Source organism: Procambarus clarkii, unplaced genomic scaffold (genome assembly GCF_040958095.1).
Source record: "Procambarus clarkii isolate CNS0578487 unplaced genomic scaffold, FALCON_Pclarkii_2.0 HiC_scaffold_2324, whole genome shotgun sequence".
NCBI classification, from domain to species: Eukaryota; Metazoa; Arthropoda; class Malacostraca; order Decapoda; family Cambaridae; genus Procambarus; species Procambarus clarkii.
In genome coordinates, this window is record NW_027191330.1 from 5,890 (window position 1) to 10,766 (window position 4,877).

General features: G+C 43.7%; 1 non-coding gene across 1 annotated transcript; it reads left to right on the top strand.

Annotated features, from left to right (window-relative positions):
- The first annotated feature begins 4,199 nt into the window (after window positions 1-4,199).
- Window positions 4,200-4,318, top strand: LOC138362672 (5S ribosomal RNA). The gene has a single exon (XR_011227863.1). It is a non-coding gene; the product is annotated as a 5S ribosomal RNA (ribosomal RNA).
- The last annotated feature ends 559 nt before the right edge of the window (window positions 4,319-4,877 follow it).

Genomic DNA, 4,877 nt, shown 5'->3' on the forward strand with positions numbered 1-4,877 from the left:
CTCTCTCTCTCTCAACACATATAAGCACTCGGTATCTTTTTTTTTTTCTAGAGATTAGAGATTCATTGTTATGTTCCACATTAGGATTACTATGCAGGCCACCCTCTTAGGTTTGAAAATGTCAAGAAAACGGTTAATTTAAAATGTCATCTCCTAACTTAACAGATTAAGCCAGAGGACCGAAAACAGAATAAAACAGGACTGGACAGTATGTCACTTATACAAGCTGCTTTTATTTCTAGTACAGTATGACAATTTTTATTTTGGGGGGGGGGGGGGGGGGTGGGTGATCCTTGACAGTGCATAAGAGCGAAAAGCGACGGCGTTTTGTTTGTAAGAGAACAGGTTGTACTACAAATGACTTGATTTATTGATATCACGTGTATGTATGACACCTAAATTAGTGTATTTGTTTATTTATTTATTTATTTATTATATGTGTAGATGAAGGTTAATTCATATGACTGATGCTAGGAATGTCTGAAATCTCCTTAGAAGGATATTTTGGCCCTGAGAAGGGCCGAGTTTGGTGTATACTAGGGTGGTCGATTTAGCTTATGCACGCTCTCCACGGATACGGCGAGCAAGCTGAATGTCCTTTGGCATGATGGTGACACGCTTGGCGTGGATGGCACAGAGGTTAGTGTCCTCGAAGAGACCGACCAGGTAAGCCTCGGATGCCTCCTGTAAAGCCATGACGGCAGACGACTGGAAGCGAAGATCGGTCTTGAAGTCCTGGGCAATCTCGCGCACCAGACGCTGGAAGGGAAGTTTCCTGATGAGCAACTCGGTGCTCTTCTGGTAACGACGGATCTCACGCAGGGCGACCGTTCCGGGCCTGTAACGGTGAGGCTTCTTCACACCCCCTGTGGCAGGAGCAGACTTGCGTGCTGCCTTGGTGGCCAGCTGCTTACGAGGAGCCTTGCCTCCCGTGGACTTGCGAGCAGTCTGCTTGGTGCGAGCCATGGTGAACAACTGTGGTTTGTGATGGCCGGCGCCGAAAAATTTTTGCTTATATACGCCGTCTCGAGGCGCTTGCTCGAGCGCCATTGGCTGCTCGACTCGCCTACGTCACCCCGTTGCCCCTCCCCTCCTTCCTCTGGCTGCAGCCAACAGGCGGCTCACCTCAATCACTATTATCGCTGATTTTGCTCTATTTTTTGGATTTGTGCAAAAGTCATTTCACAGGGACGTGAAACAGACGAGTAGGCAACTGCAGTTTTGAAAGCGTTGTGAGAAAGCCGTGTCTACTCGACCACAAGCGTAAAGTAAGGGCAGGCAGGAGTTGCAATGCTACTAGTACGTCCGCTTGATGGGATATAGTCGGGAAATCGTGCGGGCATTCGTCAATTCGATTCACACAACTTCAACACCATGACTGGACGCGGCAAGGGAGGCAAGGGACTCGGAAAGGGTGGCGCCAAGCGTCATCGTAAGGTGCTACGTGACAACATCCAGGGCATCACCAAGCCCGCTATTCGTCGCTTAGCTCGTCGTGGCGGCGTGAAGCGTATTTCGGGTCTCATCTACGAAGAGACCCGTGGCGTCCTGAAGGTGTTCCTCGAGAACGTCATCCGTGATGCTGTAACCTACACGGAACACGCCAAGAGGAAGACCGTCACTGCTATGGACGTGGTGTACGCTCTGAAGCGCCAGGGTCGTACCCTCTACGGATTCGGCGGATAAGAGCTTGGCTAATCCATCGATTCCACCCACCACCACCTCAAAACGGGACCTAATTAGGTCCCTATACTTTTTTTACTGAAGGGCTTAATAGACGATAACATAAATTGTTTTGATATCAGCTAGCACATTGGGTCTTATGAAATCTATTTTTTATCCTCGCATGCTTAAAGGGACTCTGATTGGGGAGGGAGGGGGGGGGGGGGGGGGGTTTGTTACGTTATATACTAGCAGAGCAGGATCATTGGTGGGGGGGGGGGGGGGGGGGGGGAGGGGGAGAGAGAGAGAGAGAGAGAGAGAGAGAGAGAGATCTTTCCCAACTCTTCCTTTTTACATGAGTGAGCTACCCGTTTTATTCATTTTATCCTTCTCAGAGCTGTTTTGATAGTATCCAAATGATGGTAAATGAAAAGGGAGGACACGAATATCTACCCAGAATTCAGGACTGGCAATCGATATGCATGTTTGAGTGCGAATCTTTTTCTCTCTCAACTTAGGTATACGTTTATGTCGTACCTAAAAGCGAGAACCACACTATTGGGACAAGTATGCAAGGCCCAATTTTCCTAACAAGCACAGTTAATTTTGTTATTTTCGAACATTTCTTTCCAAATTGGTTTATCCAATTAACAGTATTATATTAAGATCATGAATTGCTGGGTTAGGTTAGGTTAGGTTAGCTTAGCTTAGGTTAGGTTAGGTTAGGTTAGGTTAGGTTAGGTTAGCTTAGCTTGGGTTAGCTTAGGTTAGGTTAGGTTAGCTTAGCTTGGGTTAGCATAGGTTAGGTTAGGTTTGATTACATTTCTATGTTAGATTTAACTCAAATTCAAAACAATTGCAGTCATTCGGCTTGTTAGTCAACTTGCCTCTAATAGGGGCAATTTGTCTAACAAGACTATTTAGTTTTGTGTGCATATATATATATATATATATATATATATATATATATATATATATATATATATATATATATATATATATATATATATATATATATATATATTATAGCTTCAAGACTCCGAACCAATATAGAAGCATCAAGAGGAAGTGCTTGTGTTATGGGCCAATAGGCCTTCTGCAGTTACTTCCATTCTTATGTTTTTATTCCCATTGGTTCGTGTTTTATCTTGTGTAAATGTCAATCACCTTACCCAAAACTTTGGTACCATATCACCTCACCCATGTGTATATATAAATATATATATATATATATATATATATATATATATATATATATATATATATATATATATATATATATATATATATATATATATACACAGTAAATCTACCCCAAAAGTAATGATTTATTTGTCTACAAAACTAAACTCTTTTTGGAATCATATGAGGCCCCTCCACTGAGGGGGGAGGCCTGGATGTTTATTGTCATGTGTATTCATGCTGCTTGCATGTCGTCGTTTATTTTGCCTTTGTTGTTTTCTTGACAGCTTTCTTTGCCTTGGGTGGTTTGGGAGATTTTGAAGCTCTCTTTATTTTGGGCTTTTTGTTCCCAACAACAAGCTGCTGCTGCTGCTGCTTCTTTTTCAAGGCTGTAGGTGGTTTGTTGCTTGTGGCGGCTTTCTTGGGAGTTACCACGGCCTTCTTTGCTGCTGTAGATGGTTTCTTGGTTGTGGTGGCTTTCTTGGGAGTTAGAACGGCCCTCTTCTCTGCTACGGCCAGCTTGAATGATCCACTAGCTCCACTTCCCTTGGTCTGAACAAGAATGCCGTCAGCCACTGCTTTCTTGAGAAATCTTCGGATGTAAATGGCGATCTTGGCAGCCTCGACTTTGTTGTTGGCAACAACGTACTTCTTGATTGCTTGTAGAGACGAGCCCTTACGGTCTTTGAGTGCTGCGACCGCGGCTAGAACCATTTGACTAGTTTTCGGGTGAGCAACCTGGACGCGAGGTTTCCTGGTGGTGGCCACCACAGCAGCAGCAGCCGCAGCCTTCTTGGTAGGCTTTGCTTCTACCATGATGATGATGAGATAACCAAGGTGATGAGAGACGCTCAGACAGTCACGGGGGAATGATGCTGCCGCCGCTTGAGCCGAACCTATTTATGTGCCGGCACGGTACAGAAGCTGCAACCTGGCAACTCGTCCACCAATCACGACGGTTGGTTTTACGGCTCCGAAACCTGGATCCCATATCTTCTCTAAAATAGAAGCATTTGTTCATGTTCTTTGTAAAAGTATCATAAAGCAGGACAGATGAGACAAATATCATAAAAACTGAAGAGCAGATGAGCACACACATGTTTGTATTACAAAAGAAAATCCACAAATTCATTAGAAATTGGCAGGGCAGGCTGAGGAAGTAGGTAGATGTAAAATGTCTGTAAATGGCGAAAGAACATAAACCCAAGACTGAATAAACGATGTTAAATATCCATGCCAAGGAGACAAAAATATGTTAGGATACAATTACCATTAAGACACCACAAGCAGGTCCGTATCCTGCCGCGATGACTTAAAAGAGTTGGTTATTAGCCACAATGTGTAGGCAGTCTCATGCCAACGGCCATACCACGTTGAGAACACCGCTTCTCGTCCGATCAGCGAAGTTAAGCAACGTTGGGTTTGGTTAGTACTTGGATGGGTGACCGCCTGGGAACACCAAATGCTGTTGGCAATAATGTTTTTTGTTTTGTTTTGTTTTGTTTCGTTTGTTTTTGTTTGAATGGCTGGCTCCACGGGAAATTCACGGAGTTGTGTGGAATAAGGCCTGGTAAAATGAATTAATATGTATGTCATGTTTAAAACAAACTCGCTTAATATAGATATTGTGTGAGGCTTTATACAAAAACAAACAACCAAAACAAAACATGTTGTATATATATATAGCTTAATCCGGGTTTGAACTCGCAACTCCAAGAATACGCATCACTTATATACACTTTACCACTGGACCACTGCTGCAGGACACAAGCTTGATGCTGAGGTATCAATTTAATGACGTAAATGCCATTTCCACAAATAAATGATAATTAAAAAGTATTTGTATGTACAAATCTTTTCTGTTTAAAAGGCTACAATATCAGTTACTGATATAATTTGTGTTAATGTTTCTATACCCACAAGAAGGCATATTTTTGCTTATATGTAAAGGGTACGGAGAACGAATCCACAGACCATCATTCCCCTCCCCTTCCCTCCCCCCCCCCCCCCCCCCCCCCCCCCCCCCCCCCCCC